The sequence below is a fragment of the Zonotrichia leucophrys genome, chromosome 19 (genome assembly GCF_028769735.1).
Source record: "Zonotrichia leucophrys gambelii isolate GWCS_2022_RI chromosome 19, RI_Zleu_2.0, whole genome shotgun sequence".
Taxonomy (NCBI): domain Eukaryota; kingdom Metazoa; phylum Chordata; class Aves; order Passeriformes; family Passerellidae; genus Zonotrichia; species Zonotrichia leucophrys.
The window spans coordinates 4,100,376-4,121,815 of NC_088188.1; the positions used below are offsets into that span (position 1 = coordinate 4,100,376).

Here is a 21,440-nt window from a genome sequence, read left to right on the forward strand (position 1 = left end):
CACACACGGAGAGGGCCTGCGGGACTGGGGAGCGCCTGTTCTGTACAGGGACACGGACCGTGGCCGTCCGGTCCCGCATGGGCTGTTCCGTACAGGGAGGGCCACACACGGACGGGGGCTGCCGGGACTGGAAACGCCTCTTCCATACAGAAACAGACACGCACAGCCCGGGGCTGCGCCAGGGAGCGGCTGTTCTGTACAGCCACAGCCACACACGGCCCGGAACTGCCAAGCCCGGCGTCTCCTGTTCCTGACAGGGACAGCCACACACGGCCCGGGACTGGGGCCCGGCATTGCCTGTCCCACACAGCCACAGCCACACACGGCCCGGGACTGCCAGGCCCGGCATTGCCTGTCCCACACAGCCACAGCCACACACGGCCCGGGGCTGCCGGCGCTGCCCGCGGCTCCTGCCGGGCTCTGCCGGCCGGGCCAGCTGCAGATGCTCCAATTTCCCCGGCTGAAAGCAGCTCTGAGGCTCTGCAAGCCCCAACACTGCGGGGACGGCTCTGCTTTCTGCAACACGTGTTTCGTTCCTGGATTCCTGCAAAAGAGGAGTTTGCACTCCCTGGGGGAATTCTGGATTTCCTACAGAAAGCCGCGCCCTGTCCCTCACCTTACCCCAGGACCAGCTCTCTGTGGCAGCCCTGGCCTCCCTGGTTTGTGTCCAGTTTGTTACCTCCTCAGAATGTGGCTCGTGGCACACAAGTGACACATCAGCCCTTTACAACCCTGATGGGCACAGCAACGATGCCACCATGGGCAGTGCCAGTGGTCCATCATCTGCCCGAGGCAATCTCTGGCTTTTTCCTTTTAAGACTTTTCCTCCTTGCTTTGGAGTGGTGTGGCTGTACGTGAGGTCACACAGTTGTTGGTGCAGCTGATTCTTGGCTTTAATTACAAACTAGTCTTTTGGAAAGTCTCAGATAAATTAAACCAGAAAAAGTTAAATTGCAGCTCAGCCCCAGCTGGTGAGCAGTTGGGGCATTCAGGCCCTGTCTGTGGCAGAACTCAATCCAAGTGTGAATCTCTCTGGGCAGAGACTGCTGGTGGTGTCCCCCCAGCCATCCCTAACAGTTCCTGGCTCCCAAGCCTGGCTCTGCAGTTCCACCTCTGAGCTTCTCTTTGGTGGCACAGCCCAACTCCTGCCTCAGATGTGTCTCTTCTGGCTGCTGCATCTCCCAGCAGGTTTGTGCTGCACCAGAACCTCACTTTCTGCAGGGGCTGCGGAAGAAACAAGGCAAGACAGGAGCCTGGGGCGGTTTAAGGGTTCTGTACCCCCAGACACCGTGTGATGGGTGTTGGGCTGACCTGCTGTTGTTCATGGTTTATCTTTAGGTGCTGCCATCAGGGCTCTGGCAACAGCCCTTGCGGAGCCCAGCAGCAGCATTTCAGCTCTCCCAGTGTGGGTGCCTGGGATGGGAGCAAGGGAGGCTTGAGGGAGGTGTCCAGCTAAAGCTCTGGGCAGGGCACCTGCACTCCCCACCCAAACCCTGGACACCTCTACAGGCCAGAGAGCAGCATCTGACAAGCAGAGCTGGGTGATGCCCAAAGTAAACCATCACCAACCATCCCTTTGGGCAGCAGAGGTGCCTGCTGCAGAGCTGGGGCCCTGCAGTGCTGCTGGAGCAGTGGAGCAGCCCTGTGCACAGCCACACATTTCCATGAGCTGCTGAGGAACCCCAGCCTGGCTCTGCCCCGGGGGATGCTGCAGATTTGTGGCAGATTTGTGCTCAGTGCTTGTGCTCCTGCTCTGATTTTTCAACAATTGCCTTCGGCGGTGATCCAGCGCCGGCGCCTTCCCGGGAAAGCCTGCCAGCTCATAAACCCCTTTTAATCTCTCAAGAAGGTCCTTTGTGCAGCCTTTTGTCAACAGGGCCTGTCCCATTGCTATAGCTACGGCCCCTTTGCTGCCGGACACACCTGTTTGTTTTTCCAGCTCCTTTCTGTTGCAGTCAGATTTCTCTGCCACCCAAATAAAAATCCTGAGAAAAGCCCTGCCCTGCTCCTGTTCTGTTCTCGCCCCTGCCAGTTAAGGAAACTCCTTGCTCCCCTGGGATCAGTTTTCTGCAGGCACTGGGTTTAAAGCAGCCTGCTCAGTCAGAGGCCCTTGGGATGGATTTGTTTTCTGGTTATTGCCCTTAAAATGACTGCTTGGAGCAGGGCTGGGAATGGTGTTTGCAGCCAGATGAAGCACATTCCTTGGAAAGGGTCAGGAATGGTGATGTCCCATGGCCCCTCAGCAGAGATTTTTCAGATTCACCATAGGCTTTTCTCATTGACTGCCTCTCTCCTCATGCATAAAACTCCCCCAATCAGTGCTTTTGGGGGATCAACCTCATGTGTCCACTTGGGCAGCTGGAAGTGCCCCAGCCCCTGGGCTCAGCACAGTGTGGAGAAAGGCTTTTCCCCTGAAGGAATCTGCTTTCCCTGGCACCAGGAGCCTTCCCAAGGGTTTGCACTGCCTTCTAGAGACACTTGAAAAAGAAAATATTCCACATTCATGAGGTGTGGTTGTTGTGCTCCCAGAAAAAAACCACCCAGAGATGGAAACCACCCAGGGGAAGTTGCCCTTCATTTGCAAGGTGTTTTTCCAGCGTCAGGTTTGGATGGTGGTGGGTTTCAAGAGCAATTCTGTGAGCAAAGAGGGCTCATGGTGACCTTTGTGGGGTGAGTCAATCACAGGAATCCTGCTTTTGTCTCCCCATGTTTCATTTCTCCCACCTCAGATGCAGCTGAGGTTTGATCCCATCTCTAACACAGCAGGATCCTCTCTCCACCTCCCTCTCTGCTCCTTGGCAAGGCTGAGTCACACTCACTGCAGCTGAGTCACCGGGAACACCGGGATCCTGGCATCCTGGGACACCTCTGGGATCCTGGAACACCTCAGGGAGCACCAGGACACCTCTGGTGTTGGGGAAGATGAAACAGGGAAGCCTTATAAATATGATTGTCTGGCAAAAGATTTTGAGAATATGGAAACTATAAGTGAGATTGAAATGAAAGCAAGCTTTGAGATACCTCAGTTACTGAACACCTGGAAAACAATGGTGTGGCTGCTGAAGGTGATCCCCTTTTGGTGGAGCAACACCCTCTGCTTGCAGACAGGTCCAGGGGTCAGAGCAGACCCTGACAGCTTGGCAGAAGGGGCCCAAAGAGGAGTTTTTAGGGTTTAAAATGTAGCACAGCGTGATAATGTAATGGTTCTTACAGCTGTATGTAAATGTCTGTTTATTGTATAATTGGATGAGAATATTCAGCACAGAAGAAGATTTATGATATTGTAACGGGAACCTTGCTCTCTTACCCTCTCTTTTACTCTCTCATCCTCTTTACCACGCTCTTGCCTTCTCTGTCTTTACTTCTCTCAGCCTGCTCTGAGCTGTGTTTGGCAGCTCCCAGCAGGGCCCTGCCCCCAGGCCCTGTGCAATAAACCCCAAATTCCAAGCCCTGGTTTCAGAGATCTCTTTCTCTCTGTCCATCCCCACTGTCCTGCCCCCAATGCTCCCACACTCTGGGATTTCAGGACACTCCAGAGCCAGCCAGCCCCAGCTGCAGCCTTAACCTTGGCCCAGAGCCCCAACTCTTTCTCCTGGCACCCCAAGTGCTGCTGACAAGAGCAGGGGGATGCCCAAATGCAGCCAAGCACACACACCTGGTGTTGGTGGGAAGGAGGGGCTGGGGCAAGGGGCAGTTCCAGGATCTGGCCTCACTTTTGTGCAGCAGAATAATTAAATGAGACCTTTGTACTTCACCCAAATGTTATTGCTCTTTATTGTCCCCCTGCTTTGGCACAGCTTCTAAATATTTAATGTGTTGGAAATTGAATTTCTAATTAATGGGAGGTGTGTGGTGTGTGGGTTATGGTTTTAAAAGGGAAAAAATGGCCTTTAATGCTCTTTAATAAAACAAGACTGGGTTTGGCAACACGACTGAGGCTTTGCACCTCGTCTGCCCCTGTGCTGGGCAGTCCCCAAGCAGGCTCTGACCCTGGCACTGTGATCCAGCTGGAATTCAGGATATCCCATGAGTCACATCCCCATCCCAGCTCTGCTGCAGGTTTGCAGTGATGCTGCACATCTGGAGCACAGGCACAGCTGGGCAGCTGCTCCGGGAGGGACAGAGCAGGAAGGGGAACAGCTGGAGGATTTCAGGGGTGTCCTGGCTCTCCCCCTGCTCGTTGTCCCACGGGCGGACAAAGCCAAGCTAGAGTTGGGTGGAAAATGAGCGTTTTCAGGAGAAATGGGTCACACACAGCTGGATGTTCTGTAACCCCGAGGGCTGCAGGGAGCTGTGTGTGGTGTCAGCTGCCCTGAGCACGCTCCCATTTGTCTTGGAGGAAGGAAAACATCCAGTTTTGATATTTAAGATTTCCAGCAGTGGAAAATTCACAGCAGCCACGGGCTGGGGAGCCAGGCGCTAATTGGCGGAACTTGTAGGAAGAGCGTCCCTCCAGCTCTTTTCCACTGGAAAATCCAAAACCTCTCTCCAACTGTTGATTCCTTGTAAAAACTAAAGCAAAACATGCTGGGTGGGGAAGTAGGGGTTAGGGAAGATGTTGAAAGTGTTGGAGCAGCTCTTTTCACTCCGTCAGTACAAATATTTACATTTTTTTTATTGTAAAGTTACTCTTGTTTGGAAATAATTTGTTTTATTTTGCACTCTGCTACCAGCTTTGACAAATCACAAAGAAAACAAAGTGACTTTGCAGAAATATGATGTTTTGGCTAAAGAAGAACAACTGGTTTTATTCCCTAATTTTTCCTGGGAACATTGACATTTTGGGGCCTTTTCCAGCTTGGAAATTTCAGAGCAGGCTCTTGTCCCTGTTTCTCCAGCTGTATCATGGAATAATAATTCTTGAAGGGTTAATAAATCTTATAATAATTTTTTAATCCATCCTGTACTGCCTGGTTCTGGGGACTGGAGCCATCTGCCACTTCCTATTGCTGTGCTCAAACCCACCCAAAGCATCTGCTGCTCCCACCAGAGGCACTGCTGGGATTGAGTAAATCAATTAGAGATAATTAACACAGAGTGCTGCAGGTCACACCTCCAGATCATGCAAATAGCATTTGAAAAGAAAATCTTCTCCCTTTGCAAACCCATCTCTGCCTGGGTGAGCACAGGTGTGTTTTCTCCCTCCAGGTGTGTGAATGGCTTCAGGTGATTTCCATGTCCTGGGGGGATGGAGAGGTTCAGGTAATTAGTGCTGGGAATAAAACCACAGCTAATGAGGCTGGGGAATTACATCCCTGCCATGGTGTGAGAAGCAGGTAAGAGGGAAGGGCTGGGAGAGGTCCTGGGAAGGCTCCAGGCTCAGAAGTTGCTCTTCCTCAACCTTGTGGCATCAGATCATGGCCACATCCAGTCTTATCTTGGGGTTTTCCTTTGGGATTAATGACTCATTGAAGCATTGCTGTCCCCAGAGCTCTTCTGTGGGTTGCAGCAAGGTGGGCACAAACACTTTGCTCCCCACAGTTGGTGCCACCACAAGTGTCCCCAGGGTGGTGGCTCCAGACTCACAATGCTTGTCATCCCTTTCCTTCCCAAAATCTTTTTTAATCCTGCACAGTCAAACCCCTCCAACCCCTCTGTTGCTGCTCTCAGAGCCTGTTGTGATGCCTCCTGGCACCTCTGGGTGTGGAGAGGCTCCATCCCTTCCATCCTGCAGGGCCATTCCCACCAGGAGCTTTGCTGCAGGGCTCTGGGGGGTGCCAGCCCCTCCCCAGCAGCAGGAGCCCCCCCTGGGGCTGTGCTGGGAGCAGCTGATGTTGAGGTGCTGGGCCATGGCATGGTGAGCACAGCTGGGAGCACTGGCCAGGGCTGTCCTCTGTCCCATCCATGCTCCTGATGGCATCCCTGGCTCCCAGTTCATTGCTCACCCAGGGCTGGGGGTGTGCCTGGGCTGGATTTTGGGACAAACACCTCAGTATTTGAGCTTTCTGCTGGAAACTTTCCCTTTTTGTGCCACCATGCCCTGTGCAGCAGTGGGGGGAATCAATCCAGGCTTGCAGGTGCAAGGTTCAGGGAGCTGGAGCTGGGAGCTGGTTCAGGTGTGGCAGCAGGACAGAGCCAGGGTGGAAAGGGGGCAGTCCCTCCTGTAAAGCCTTTGCAGGGCACCCTCAGCCCTGGTGGTGTGTGACATCCTGCCCGGGCTGGGTGTGCAGCATTTCCTGTGTGAGACCTTCCTCTGCTCCCAGCCGGGCCAGAATCACCTCCCACCCTGCAGCTCCTGCTCTCAGCTCTGCAGGACCCTGCTCCAGCCTCTCTGCTGTGCCCCCCTTTTCACTATAGGACACAAAAGAACACAAGCACACACTGCTGTTCTCAAGTGAAGAAAAAGGGAAGTTTATTTTCTGACTCCAACATTTATAGTGTTCCAAGAGTGACAGTGGATTGGAGGGTGACAGTGCCACCTCTCCAATGACACTGGACAGACCAACAGTCCATCAACTTTCTCTTCCTTCATAAAGGAATGCAAAACAATGAGTTATTTACAGAAAGTGTGTGAGAAAGTTCATTACAAGAATGTCAATGTCAGAAGGCTTAGAAAATCTTAAAAAACCAGGGTGACACCCCCTGAGTGCTGTGAGACACCCTGGCATGAGCTGGGTACCAGTGCAGGACAATGGGCCCCCTCTCCAGCCCTGTTTTTTGGGGTGCTCCAGGGAAGGGGCTCAGCAAAGCCTGGGGGAGGCTGGTGGGGGTCCCTGCTGAGCCTTGGCAGTGCTGGGGGGTCGTGGCTCCCCCAGGGCCCCGTGGTGTTCCCTGCTCTCCTCCGGTGCATCCTCTCCCTCAGTCGCTTCCTTCCTCCCATCCCCTTTTTCCAGCGCTGCTGCTGCTGTCTCCTGTCCCAGCAGCTGTTTTATAGCACTGGCTATTTTGACTACTCAGTTAACTATTTATCCAGATGGAGCAGCTCTGCTGTCATGGGCCTAGCATGTTTTTTCCATACACAAATTCTGTGTCAGAGCGGAGGCGACAAATCCCAAGGATCCCTGAGAGGTGTCCTGGGTGTTTGCTTTGGCCTCATTCAGCACCCCCAGCTCCCAGCCCTTCTCCAGCCCCTCTCACACCAAATTTTGGGGGTTTTGTCCTCCCTATCCCTGCTCTTTCCCTCACACAGGTCCCACCATTGGACCTTGCCCTGGCCCAGCTGCAGTAAGGAACTGGCTGCCTTTATTTTCCTAGCACTTCATTTTAATCAAATGCAAATCCCCAAGGCTTTGCAAAGCTGGTGCCCTGTGCAGATGTCAATTGCTGTGCCTGGGGAAGCTCTTTGCTGCCCTGGAAGGACTCCCTGACCCTGCTGGGAGCGGTGGCCCCATGGCCATTGCTGGCTCTGCCCAGTACTGAGGGTCCCCAGCCCCCAGTGAGGGAGCTCAGGGAGGATTTTGTGACCTGTGCATCCCCACAAAGGCTTTCCTGGGGTTTGAATCTGGGTCTCTGCAGCCCCAGTTAGGGCACAAACACTGCAGAGCTCAGCAGATATGCTGCTTTTTCTCCTTTTCCTGTTATTTTATGGGGACTTCTGGCTTGCAGCTGCCTTTTGTGATGCTGTGATCACCTCTGCAGCCCTCCCAGCTCCCCATCTCCACCAGGAATGGGACACAGCTTCATCTGAACACCTCCCTGAGCAAATTCCTCAGAGGATTTTCACCTCCTCCCTCCAGCTGGGCTGAGGATTCCCCAGAAGCCCAACCTGTGGCAGATCCCAGCAGAGCAGGGGGTGCTCTCACCCCTGTGATCCCCTGGAACATCCCAGAGGCCCTGCTTGGCTGCTCAGCAGCATTTGCATTGAAAATCGGAACTTTGAAATGCAAAAAGTGATGTGATGGAAGCAATTGCAGCAGGGAGTTTGCAGAAAAGCCTAAATATTTATTTAGAAACATTGTGTGTTTCCTCTGCTCTTGAATTTCATATTTATTTCCTTTGCTCCATCCTGGGCTGGGCACGAGCAAAGGCTGTAACAGCTTAGCCATGCTAGAGGGGACCTTTCTCACCATCTTACAGCAAAACTAGCTAAAATTCAGAAAACCATTCCAAAACTCTCTCCTGCAACATTTCTTTTTCTCCCAGCCCTTTTCTGAGCAGAGAGGCTGAAGTTTCCAAGCACGGTTGTCACTCGGTGCGTGAAAGGAAAGTTGGCAGCTCCCCAGCCCATTGTCACAGCCCCTTATGAAACTCAAGGATTTCAGCTACATTTCCTCCCTGCTGACCTTATCGAGGTTCTGCATGTTTGTTTCTGGCATTTCTTCATGCACTTGCAGGGTGCAAAACACCCAAGGCACTGGGTACATCACCCAGCCCCTTGGAGGGAGCCGTTGCCTGGCTGAGGGGATTTTAATGCAGATAATTACTCCCAGCACAGTTTATTTAGTAAATTCCCTGTTGTTCTGTCTGTGGGTTGTCAGCCAAGGTTTCTGAGGGGCTGGAGCTGATTTGTAGCTGATGGTTGGTTCCTGAAGGCACCTTGGGGTGCATCACTGTATCCTGGGATTTTGAGTATCCCATCCCCTTCACAGGGCTGGGGTTTCTGGCAAGAACGTGTCCATGAGGGGCTGAGTGATGTAAGAGTCAAATCAGGTCAGAAATGTTTATTTTCAGCCCGTGCTGGGTGCAGGACACGCTGCCACCCTCAGCTGCTGCCAGCTGTGCCCAGAGCAGGGGGGAGCAGCCCTGCAGTGTTTGTGACACACAAGGGCAGCCCTGGCCTGCAGCCACCCAGCAGCAGCACCAGGGTGTGTGTTGGGCTTCCTCCATCCAGCTGCCTGGCCAGGGAGATAAGAGTGGGGCAGGAAGTGTCTCACTCCATGCTGGGATGGAGGAGCCTTGGCTGGGGCTGAAGGGCAGCTCCTGAGCCCCTCAGCAGTGTGGGGATAACCCTGGGGTTGGTTAAATGCTTCTTCTGTGGGGTCCCACACTGGGAACAGTCCCAGTTTGGCTATGGGGGGTTGGAGGGTGCAGGAGGTGGGGCAGCACTGCCAACATCTGTGACGGTGTTCACAGGGGTCTTATGTTAAAGGAAGAGATGAGGATCTGACTCCATATTTCAGAAGGCTTGATTTATTATTTTATGATATATATTACATTAAAACTATATTAAAGAATAGAAGAAAAGGTTTCATCTCAGAAGGCTAGCTAAGCTAAGAATAGAAAGAGCAAGAATGATAACAAAGGCAGCTGCCTCAGACTCTCTGTCCAAGCCAGCTGACTGTGATTGGCCATTAATTACAAACATCCAACATGGGCCAATCACAGATGCATCTGTTGCATTCCACAGCAGCAGATAATCAATGTTTACATTTTGTTTCTGAGGCCTCTCAGCTTCTCAGGAGGAAAAAATCCTAAGGAAAGGATTTTCATAAGAAGATGTCTGCGACAAACATCCCCATCCTGCAGCCACACAACCATCCTGGCTGCAAGCCTGCAGTGACACAAGGGGTGGGCACAAGCACCCCAGGGTCAGCTCCACACTCACCCAGAAAGGCAAGCTGGGGGTGGTAAGGGTGAATCTGTTCAAACTGGAAAAGGAGAGATTTAGATTGGGTATTTGGAATAAATTCTTCCCTCTGGGGGTGGTGCCCAGGGCAGCTGTGGCTGCCCTGGAAGTGGCCAAGGCCACACTGGATGGGACTTGGAGCAGCCTGGGATGGTGGAAGGTGCTCCACACTTGGAAGGAAGAGCTGGAATGAGCTGATATTTAAGGTGCATTCCAACCCAGCTCATTCCAGGACTGAGTGAAGCCTCCCCATGTCCCAGGGGAATGCAGCAGGAACAGGGACACCTCCATCTGCTCAGCATTCACTCATCACTGTCAGAGCCAATCTGAGCAAAGGGAGCTCTCTGCATGCTGTGCACGAGTATCCAGGGATCTGCTGGATGTGGGGCACAGAAACCCCTCTGCCCCAGTGATTGTGCCAGAGCAGGGTCCTGCACCCTCCCCTGAGCTGGGAGCTGCATCCAGCACTGAGGGTTGTGCTGGGCTCTGCTTTGCCAACAGCAGTCAGCAAACAGCCCTGCCCAGGGTGCATGAGGAGGGTTCCAACCTGGCTCCAAAAAAGCAAATCCACCCAAAGCTATCTTCACAAACCGAATTCCCCTCTGCCATCTGTGTGTGCCCTCCCCCGTGCTGGGGATAATTGCTGCATCCTCCAGCAGGCTGCTCCTGGTGGGACTCGGTGTTCAGGGACTGTGAGTGCTGCCACAGCCACCAGGTGCTCCTGCTGCTGCTCCGGGGCTTTGGGAGGGCAGGCAGGGACTGGGATCACTCACTGGGGTTGCAAAACAGCTCTTGCAAAGAGACCCTGGTATTTTATAGAATCCCAGGCTGGAAGGAACCTTAGGGATCATCTGCTCCAACCTTTCTTGGCAGAAGCACAGTCTAGACGAGATGGCCCAGCACCACATCCAGCCAATTCTAAAGAGTCCAATGCTGGGGAAACCACCACATCCCTGGGGAAATGATTCCAATGGCTGATTGTTCTCATTGTGAAAAATGTTCCTCTTGTGTCCAACTGGAATCTCCCCAGGAATAACTTGTACCCAGTGCAGGGTGTGATTTTTTCCTAAAGGGTTCTTGCACACAAGCTTTTCCTGGAGGGAGGAAAAAAAAATAATCACAGTAAAAAGAAAATAATTGGAGTAACAAAATGGGGGTGCATATAGTGCTGAGCATCAGCAAGACCAGCAGCAGCTCTGTATCCTCTGCTGTATTTTAATGCAGTGAAAATGGGAGAGAGCAAAGGTTTGGCTCAGCACAGCCAGAATGATCCCAGCTGTGCCTGGGATTGGGTCTGTGCTGAGCTCCAGGAGAGGGACCTGACTCAACCAGTCCCTAGCAGACCATTTAGGAGTTTTATTTCTTTATGGGTGATTAATGGCAGTGTTTCATTTCTAATGGAAGGAAATGGGGAGGAAATGGTTTCTTGCCTTCATTTGTCAGGGGTTTGTTTAAAAGGGCGCTCGCGTTCCCTGGAAATAGGTCAGGGTTGTGTATTTCCAGGGACGAGGAGCTGCTCAGGCTGAGGCTGGGTGTCAGATGTGTGCATGATGGAGGACTCAAGGCTTTCCTGTGTGAGGCTGTTCCCTCTCCTTCCCCACCCCTGTGCCAGGGACACCCTGGGTCCTGCTGGTGGAACCAGAGGGGTGGAGGCTCCCAGCTGGAGCAGCCCCTGGTGCACAGAGGATCAGCAGTTCCTGGGGTGGAAATGGATTTTCCTGGGCTCTGCTGCAGGCAGCCTGAGCTGAGTAAGGAGGGTGCCTCAGCCCTGGGAGCTGTGTGTACCTCCCTGAAGGGCTCTGGAGCAGGTGGTCATAGAATCATAGATTCCTGGGTTTCTGTAGGCTGTAAAAGCCCTCTGAGATCACAGAGTCCAACTGTTCCCCCACCACTAACCATCTCTCCAAGTGCCACATCTACAAGGCTTTTAAACCCCTCCAGGGCTGGGGACTCCACCACTGCCCTGGGCAGCTGTGCCAGGGCTGGACAACCCTTTGGGTGAGGATATTTTCCCTAAAATCCAACTCAAACCTCCCCAGGCACAACCAGAGGCTGTTTTCTCTTGTCTGTCCCTGTTCCCTGGGAGCAGAGCCTGACCCCCCTGTCAGGGAGCTCTGGGGTCCCCCTGAGCCTCCTTTTGTCCTTCACCTCTACATCAAACCTGTGCTCCAGACTCTTCCCCAGCTCCACTGCCCTTCCTGGGCACAGAAATTCATTGGGCACAGAGCTTTCAAAGGAAAAATCTTGGTTTTGAGTGGAGTGAATGTACTGCCCACAACTCCCCATGAAAAACAGGGATGAGGAGGCACCACTGGGCCAGCCCCATGGGCAGAGGATGGCAAAGCCACTGTCCCATGTCCTTGCTGCTGCCAGGAAAGCTGAGATGGAGTCACTGCTCTGGACCCTCTGCCTGTGCCATGGCTTGGCCACAGGGTGGGATGCAGTGGGGAGGTGCAGAAGGGTTTAACATCCCTCATTGCTGCCCTGACACTGGGGAGAGTTTCAGAGGTAAATAAGACTGTCTGGTGTTTTATAAATGCCAGTTTCTGGTCAGTTTGTGCACTGAGGTTGAGATGTTTCCATAAGATCAGAGCCCAGGGCTGAGCAAACCCAGGGCACTGGGTCCCTTGGGGTGACTCTTGCCACCATCCCAAGCCCCTCAGGGGACACACTTTGATGTCCTGGAGTCCTACAGGAGCCAAAAGTGTTAATTGTGACCATGTTCACAGGGGTCTTAGGATGAGGGAAGAGACGAGGATCTGACTCCATGTTTCAGAAGGCTGATTTATTATTTTATGATATATATTATATTAAAACTATACCAAAAGAATAGAAGAAAGGATTTCATCAGAAGGCTAGCTAAGAATAGAAAAAGAAATAATGATAACAAAGGTTTGTGGCTGGGACTCTCTGTCTGAGCCAGCTGACTGTGATTGGCCATTAATTAGAAACATCCAACATGGGCCAATCACAGATGCACCTGTTGCATTCCACAGCAGCAGATAATCAATGTTTACTTTTTGTTCCTGAGGCCTCTGAGCTTCTCAGGAGAAAAAATCCTAAAGAAAGGATTTTTCAATAAAGATGTCTCTGACATTAATGATAATCTGAGCCATTAAAAAAAAATCATTTGTGCACTGAAAGGACTCAGCCTTTGGAAAAGTCACCCACGTTCCTCTCCAGCTCCACCATTGCTGGTGGCCATCCTTCCCCAGCCCTGCTGTGGGCTCTCAGCCTGGCCAGGCAGCCTGAGCCCAGAAATCCCAGCAGCAATGACATGGTTGGGTGCATCTTCATCGCTGCAGGCTGAGCAGAGCTGGTGACACACGGTGGGGCTGGCACTGGAGCTGCTGTGGTGCCATCTGCAGAGAGCCGCCCCCACGCTCCTGCAGATCCCATTCCCTGAGCTCTGTGCTTGCCCAGAGAGCTCCTGCTGGGCTCCACAGAGCCTGGCCAGGAGCCCAGGGTGGTCCCAGACCCCCCATCCCCATGGGGATGTTCTTTGCACCCCTCTGAGATGGATGCAGAGCTATCACATCCCCTCCCTTTCCTTGGCACACATTCTGAGCACAGGCTCCTTCCAGGCATCCCTCCCTCCCCACCAGCACTTCCAGCAGCAAATGTTCTTGTGATTTTTCTTATTTGATTTGATTTTTTAAGAAATCTTTTTATCCCAGGCTATTTCTGATGTAGGAGACAAGGGCTGAGCTCTGTTCCATCTTCAGAGGGATGCAGCTGGGTGCCTTGTAAACCCTCCCAGTCCTTATGCACCTGGGGATTCTTGTGTTTTAAATGTCAGTTTGGCTCCTTGTATTTTATTTAAAGTGCACTTGGGGACTCAGGAGCTTGTGGGATCAGGTTGACTGAGGGGAGAGAGCTTCAGATTTCACAGGGAAGCTGGAAAACAGGCACGTGTCATTTCACAGGGGGACAGGAAGGAAGCCAAGTCCCACACTGCATCCCACCAGTGCCAGGAGATGCCCTGCGTGCTCCTTCCTCCAGAGCTGGCAATTCAGACCTCCAACAAAAACTCAACCCAACCTTGTTTTGAAAGAAATGCTGGGTTCTAAATATATGCATCCTGGGGTTTACATTTGGAGAGCACTTGCTGCATGTCTACAGCTTGAAGCTTGGAGTGTAAAAATAGCACGAGAGCCAAGATTGGTGTGAGAGACTCCAGGAGGAGAGGCGGGCACAGCACATGCCAGCTCACATGGAACCACTTGTCCCCACACAGGGGGCACAGCCCAGCCCCGAAATGCTGTGGGGCTGCTGATCCATGGGGATCCTGCACTGGGGGCTGAGGATAAGGAGTAAAGAAGAAAATAGAGGGTATTATTATATATTTTTTGGTGTTTTTTTATTTTATTTTTGTATTTGGTGTTATTGTAGTAGGCTATTTTTTTGTTTAAATTATTGGGGTTTTTAATGTAGTTTTTGTGTTATAGGAAAAATTGCTTTAATTTGTGGTTATGTAAGAAAAGTTTAGCTAAAGGTTATTTTATTTTTTTATTTAAGATTTTTTGTAACTTTTATTTCCTTTGATTTTTATTATATTTGTCTATTTTATTTTATGTTTTATTTTAAAATTTAAATTAAGGAGGATTACTGTTTTGCAAAATTTTTATTGTTTAAGGAACAGGTTAAAATTTTGGGGTTTGTTTGTTTAGAATTTTTATGTGGTTGTGGTTTTTTTTGTTGTTGCTTTTTTTTTTTCGTTAGTTGTGCTCTTAGCACATGATATTGAATTTTAAGGTGGTATAAGTATAGGCATAGGTTATTTTTTTTCTTTTTCTCTCTCTCCTGGGGGAGAGGACCAGCTGGGAGGGGTGAATGCAGCAGAGAGAGAGGATGTGGTGGTGTTCACAGGGGTCCCAGGATGAGGGAAGAGATGAGAATCTTGACTCCGTGTTTCAGAAGGCTGATTTATTATTTTATGATACATATTATATTAAAGAAAATTATGTATTAGAACGATACTAAAAGAATAGAAGAAAGGATTTCATCAGAAGGCTAGCAAGGAATAGAAAAGGATGATAATAAAATCTTGTGACTGACCAGAGAGTCCAAGCCAGCTGACTGTGATTGGCCATTAATTAAAAACAACCCCATGAGACCAATCACAGATGCACCTGTTGCATTCCACAGCAGCAGATAATCATTGTTTACATTTCATTTCTGAGGCCTCAGCTTCTCAGGAGAAAAATCCTAGCAAAAGGATTTTTCATAAAACGTGGCAGTGACAAGAGGAGGTTGGGCTGAGGAGAGCTGTGTTTGATCATTGGGGTCACACTCGGTCACTGCAGCACCACTGGCACAAGGTGAGCCTGGAATTGCTGCCTGCTGCCAGGAAGGGAAGCTGGGCCAGCCAGGGGAGGATTTCCCTGCCTCTGGTAGGGCTGCTTGTGCTTAGAGCACGGTGAGGACTTGCAGACGCTATAAATAATCATCTAGACCAAAACCACGCCAGGCTGATGGCCCTCGAGCAGGCAGCCCTGGAGGAGCCTGTTCTCCTCTGACAGTGTCCTTCCTCATTCCCCAGTGCAGGAGCAATGCTGGTCATACTCACTGGTATTCCTGCCATTCCTCTTCACAGCTTTGCCCAGGAATATCTCATCTTTGGGAGATGAGCTATCCCAAGGGGCTCACCTTTTTCCCTCGAGGTTTATGTTCTTCCACATGCCTAGACCCAGCACAGCCATGAATTTATGGGCAGCATTTCCCACAGCCAGCACTGGAATCAAAGGCCATCCTCTGGCATTAATGACACCCCAAACCCCACTGTGTTTGGCTTTTTTCAGAGGCCATCCCCTGGCATTAATGCCATCCCCAACACCGTTGTGTTTGGCTTTCCCACCCCAGCACATCCAGGCCGCTCAGCAACCTCAGGCCTGTGGGGATTGGGGTTGAGTGGGAGCATGGCCATGCCAGGGTGATGGAGAAGCTGTTGCTGGCACTGGGTGTTTCTGAGCATGGGAGAAAGCCCTGGCTGGCTCTGTTTGCCCTGGCAGTGCCCGCTCAGCCCCGGCCTTTCCAAGAGGGGACATTTTCCACAGGAGCTGGGAGAAGCCTCCGTGTCCATGCCAGAGCTGAGTCAGCCTGGTTGTGAGGGAAGGAGTGTATGTATGTGTGTGTGTGGGGGGAATTAAACAGTCAATCATGCTTTCAGCAAGCCTGAAATCATCTGTGATATTTTTATTTCCAGATTCCCGGCTCCAATTTTTGTGGGAAGGTTGTTCCCGGCGTGCCGGCCGCAGTGACGCCATGCTGAGGGCAGCCCTGGCACACTGGGCCTGGGGGTGGTGAGCAAAGCCTGGCACCATTCCATCCATCCATCCATCCCAGAGCTCCCCTCATCCTTGCTCCACAAGCTGAGGACTGGGGGCAAATTTCAGCAGTGAATTTGCTTTTCAGCCCCTCAATGGCCCAGGGGAAGGTGGGCACATCCTCTCCTTGTGTGGCTGCTCTTCCCTCTTCCCGATGGACACCCCAGGGACTGTGGCACCTCAGAGGCCTCCTGGAGCCACCTGCCAGGGCAGAGAATGGTGTGCAAGTGAGAACACTGCTTTGGGAAAAGCTGGGAACGCAAGGAGCCTGCTGGGATGGAGCCTCTGCACTCAGGTGAGGAGAGCGAGGTGAGCAGTGACTTTATGAAAGAACACACAAAAGAAATAAAAATAAGTAAGTGGTCCTTGGTTTCAGAAGGGTGAGATGGGGCATTTCACCCTAGAGAAGCTGCTCCATCCCTGGGAGTGTCCATGGCCAGGTTTGATGGGGTTTGGAGCAACCTGGTCTAGTGGAAGGTGTCCATGCCCATGGCAGGGAATTGGAATTAAATGGCCTTTAAGGTCCCTTCTAACCCAAATCATTCCATGATTCTCTGATCTTGGGAATGTATTTTTCCCTAAAGCCTCAGTCCCTTCAGCAATGTAAAGAGGAGAATTTCAAAACGTTGGGTTTTCTGGGTTGGTTTCTTTATTTTTTTGCCTACTTGGTCCCTGTTTCTGACCAGAGGCACAGCCTGAACCCGCCAGGCCCAAGACCAGAAAGGACAACTAAAGCAACTTGATTTGGAGGGATGCTCATAACGATGCTTGGAGCTGGGAAATCACCACCAATTCCTCAATCTGGAAGGAAAAAATGGTGGGAAAAAAAGCTTTACATCTCCCATAACATCCTTGGTGTGAACAGCAGCCCGCAGCGATTCCAGGCTCACAATCCAAACTGAAGCTGAGCAATCACACACATTTTTTTTCCCTTGTGGAGCCAAAAGCAGTTCCTGTCAGGCTATATATTTGCTCTCTGATTAATATAGGAGATTTTTTTTTTTCAAGGAAGAGAGATGGAGAAGCTGACAGCAGCATGTGAAGTATTTGGCAAAGAGTGTTTTTTATGTTGGGTGTAGGTAGCACTGGATGTATTTGCAAGCTATAAATAGATCCATACTTACAGACCTCCCTCACATATTGTTTCCACTTCTTTTGCAGACTACCTGCAAAACACAGCCACCCTCTGAAGCTGTAAATACAGCCATTACACTGACTGACAGCCCATCCTCCAAAGTTTTCATGCAAAACACCTTTGTGTTTTCTGGGGAATGCTGCAGGGATATGGCCCTTGTGTTTTGGAGTATCAGTGCACCCAGAGGAATAAGGTGTCCTGGAGCTGCAGCAGTGTGTTGGGTAATTCATGGCAAGTTTTCAGATGGTTGAGAAATTTTCTTGGTGTGGGTGTCAAATTGGGGTGGTGGTGACTTGGCTTCTCCTTTCAAGATGAAAATGCAGTAAAACAATTAAAAATCCCTTTTGTTTTGGTCCCTCCAGTCCTATGATTTTATCATTTGGGATTCCTCCCCTTCTTATATAGAGCTAAAACTTTAAAGGGAAGAAATCCCATTTAAAGGAAAGAATTCCCCCTTCTTTTTCCTTAAGTGCTGGAACAAGAGCCTGGGACTTTTGAGGGGGGAAAAAAAAGCTACTGCCTTTTATTTCTCCCTGCTTTTACCAGCTTGATTTCTTAGTCAAACCAGTCCCTTTTCCTCCCAGTTGCATTTTTTTGGCTACAAACGCATCCTCACAGTCACTGCTGTGTTTTCCTAACCCTCCTCCCGAGCCATCCATCCTAACGCTGCACAGAAATGTGCTGGGTTGCCTCTTTTTTTGTCTCTCGAGGGTTTCCCTGCCTCGGAGCCGAGGGCTGGTGCAGGTTTATCTGGTTTCCCTTTGTTCAGCACTAAAGGAAAGAGGAAGGAAAGGCGCTGCTGCCCGCCTGCTGCTCGGGTAAAAATAGCAGGGCTGGGGCTCCAGCCTCGCTGCAGGGCCCTTCCCTGAGCCCCTGCTGCACACAGGGCACAAGTGACACCTTTGGGCACATTTCTGGTGGCTCAGAGGCAGCCAGGAGCCTGGAGGATGACAGGATCCCCATTGCTGTGCAGGGAGTTTGTTTTCCATCCTAGTGACACATGCAGGGTTCCCTCAGTGTCAGAGTGTGACAGCCCTGGAGGGATCTCTGCAGCTGGAGCATCCTGACTCCCTCTCTCCCATGCACAGGGCCTGGCTCTGCAGTGGCTTTTAATTTTTATTTTTAATATATTGTTTTTTATTTCAAATTACTTTTTAAGCTTTTATTTTTTTAAATCTTGTCATTTTAATTTTTCTTTTAAAATGTTTTAACGTTTGGTTTTTAAATTAAATATTTTTAAATTTTACTTCTTGGTGCACAGGGCCTGGCTCTGCAGTGGCTTTTAATTTTTATTATTTTTTTTAAATTTTCAAATTACTTTTTAAACTTTTCTTTTTAAAAAATCTTGTCATTTTGATTTTTCTTTTAAAATGTTTTAAAGTTTGATTTTTAAATTAAATATTTTAAAATTAAATATTTTTAAATTTTACTTCTTGGTGCACAGGGCCTGGCTCTGCAGTGGCTTTTAATTTTTATTTTTAATGGATTTTTTTAAATGTCAAATTACTTTTTAAACTTCTATATTTAAATATTGTTATTTTAATTTTTCCTTTAAAATATTTTAAAAGTTTGATTTTTAAATTAAGTATTTTAAAATTATTATTATTATTACTATTATTATTATTATTATTATGTTTTGTTGTTGTTGTTGTTGTGCAGGTCAGCCACTGGCTGAGATCAGGGCAGCCCCAGGTGCCAGCAGTGGGACGCTGGTGACTTTAAATTTAACATTATTATTATTATTATTATTATTATTATTATTATTATGCTGTGCAGAGCAGCCCAGGTGCCATCAGTGTGACCCTGGTGACTTGCAGGGGAGCAGGAGATGAGAGCAGGGCATGGGAGCTCCTCTCCTGTCCCCAGCATGGCTCAGTGTGGGCAGCCAATCTCCTGGAAACTGCAGGAAGGACTCACACAGTCAGAAACCCCCTGATTCCCCTTTTCCCACTCTTCAGTCTCAAAAAGAAGCTGTGTGGTAAAATCCCAGCCCATTATCCCTTGCAGTGTGTTGGGTGCTGATGTCCCCTCATGCCAGCTCCAGGGTGAGCAGGGTTGAGGTTGGTTTGCTGCCCTGGTTACATCCCCACATCCTGTGGGCATTTTTGGCCTCAAAGCCACTGTGGGTGTTTGTCCCCTGGCAAGGGACAGGAGCAGCTGGAGGGGTCAGTGACATCCTGGCTGTGACATCCTGCAGTTCCTGCAGGGCACAGTGCTGAGGATGTGGAAGAGAGAGGCAAACCCTGGTGATGCTGGTCCAGGGCCAAGCAAGTCTCCAGCCCTCACCCTCCCCTTGGTGAACATCACATCTCCATGGAGAGCAGGAATCATTCCTTCTGCCGGCTGGAAACCAGACCTTTTTCCATTTTTGGCTTCTGCTTTTGCTGGAAGGAAACATGGAGTGAAATTTTGCCCACAGGGAGAGGGCTGAATTAACCACCTCAACCATGAACCCAGCCCCAGGTGGGTGAGGGACCCTTGGAGCTGCCTGGGACCCTCCTGTTGTGTTGTTTTCTCTGTTTCCTAAACTCCAGCAAAATCTCAGGAATGACACACCACAAAGGCACTTTTTTTCTTTTTCCAGGAGGCATTTTGCATCAGGGAAAAACCCACTGAGTGTCAGAGGGAGTGTTGTAGTGTTCCCCCTTTAATGGATATTAATGGATTTTCCTGTCTTTGAAAGGAATTGGAATACAGTTTAAAAAAAATAATATAATAATGGGCCAATACTGGTCTGGATTGATGCACAGAGGCTCCTAAGTGTGCTGCTGGGGGAAAATGCCAGGGAATTTGGAAACACCACAGGATCCAAGCTCAAATCTAGTTTGGGCAGCCATTCCTCATATGCCCCAGATGGAGCATTGCACTTGGGCAAGCCCTACTTCCAGCTAAATTGTGGACAGGACATGGAAGAAAACCTAAACACATGTGCTTAAGAGCTGCTGCTGTAAAAGTACACTTTTGCTGCTGTAAGAAGACACTTTGGTGAATCCTCATTTTCAGAGCCATCTGCAGCAGGATCAGAATGTGACTGTGTTCACAGGGGTTCTTGAATTAGGGAAGAGATGAGGATCTGACTCTATGTTTCAGAAGGCTTGATGTATTATTTTATGATATATATTATATTAAAACTATACCAAAAGCATAGAAGAAAAAGATCTCAGCAGAAGGCTAGCTAAGCTAAGAATAGAAAGGAATGATAAAGAAAGGTTTGTGGCTTGGACAGAGAGTCTGAGCCAGCTGACTGTGATTGGCCATTAATTACAAACAACTCTATGAGACCAATCACAGATGCACCTGTTGCATTCCACGGCAGCAGATAACCATTGTTTACGTTTTGTTCCTGAGGCCTCTGAGCTTCTCAGGAGGAAAAATCCTAAGGAAAGGATTTTTCATGAAAAGATGTCTGCGACAATCAGAGCTGGAAAAGAGGGAGACTGCCCTGTGCAGCCACGGCCTCCCACAGAAAATGCTTGTCCAGACAGACTGTCCCTCCTCATTGTCCCTGGATGTGCCACCTGTGCTGGCCAGGTGCTCCCAGGATGTCCCCCTGTGCTGCAGATCCACACCATCCCCTGCATCCTGGTGGGATGCACGACAGGCCTGCTGCTTCCCTGCCACCTCCAGTGGCTGCATTGGTGCTCCAAAAAGCCAAATCCTGGTAAACCACACTCCCACACTACCCTAAGTTGCACAGGGCAGCACAGGATGCACAGCCAAGGGAATACACTTCCAGGAAGGCTGGGAACACCAAAACTCCAGCCCTGAGCATCCTGGTGGGGAGGATTGATGTTTGAGCCCTCAGGGAGCAGGATTGACCCACAGCTGCTGCCAGTCCTGGTCAGGGGATTAGAAATAAACCCCTAAGCCTGGCTCTGAAAGGTCAGCTGGCGTGTAACATTTAGAAAAGCCTCTAACTGTTATTTCAAGGAGTATTATTTTTTTTTCTCTGTAGGAAAAGCAAATATCTAAGATGCTGCAGGGAAAAAAAAGGAAAAAAAAAGCTGTTCCTGACTCTCCCTTGTGGATGGGGATTTGCTGTCTGTGAACTGGGGTATGCAGTGAGCAAGAGCCTGGAGCAGAATGACAAATGGCAGTGGCACTGTCACCTCTAATTAATTAATTAATTAATACCCTCTGTGTGACAGCCCTGGGGCCAGGGGAGGGTGTGGGAGCAGGACAAGAGGCAGCTGCTCATCACCCGGGCTGATTTAGGAAGGTGAGAGGTGTTAATGAAAGAGATTCTCACCTCCTGGTGCCACATCCCCTGCTTGGTTTTGGGGAGGTTCAGGTGAACCCTGGATTTGCTCTCCTTGGGCTCTCAGCTGCTCTCCTGGGAGCCACCACTGTGCAGCTGTGGTGACCTCGGGGGTGGCAGTGACATCCCTGGAAAGGTGTGGAGGGCTCATCCAAGGCTGGCTCCTGCAGCTTCTGACGCCTTCTGCGCTGACATGAACTTTACAGAATTCTCAGA

At 50.2% G+C, this 21,440-nt stretch overlaps 1 long non-coding RNA gene across 1 annotated transcript; it reads left to right on the forward strand.

Moving 5' to 3' along the window:
• The first annotated feature begins 13,431 nt into the window (after nucleotides 1-13,431).
• On the forward strand, nucleotides 13,432-17,327 carry LOC135455949 (uncharacterized). Its single transcript, XR_010442428.1, has 4 exons — nucleotides 13,432-13,837; nucleotides 15,711-15,807; nucleotides 15,920-16,126; nucleotides 16,993-17,327. It is a non-coding gene; the product is annotated as an uncharacterized LOC135455949 (long non-coding RNA).
• The last annotated feature ends 4,113 nt before the right edge of the window (nucleotides 17,328-21,440 follow it).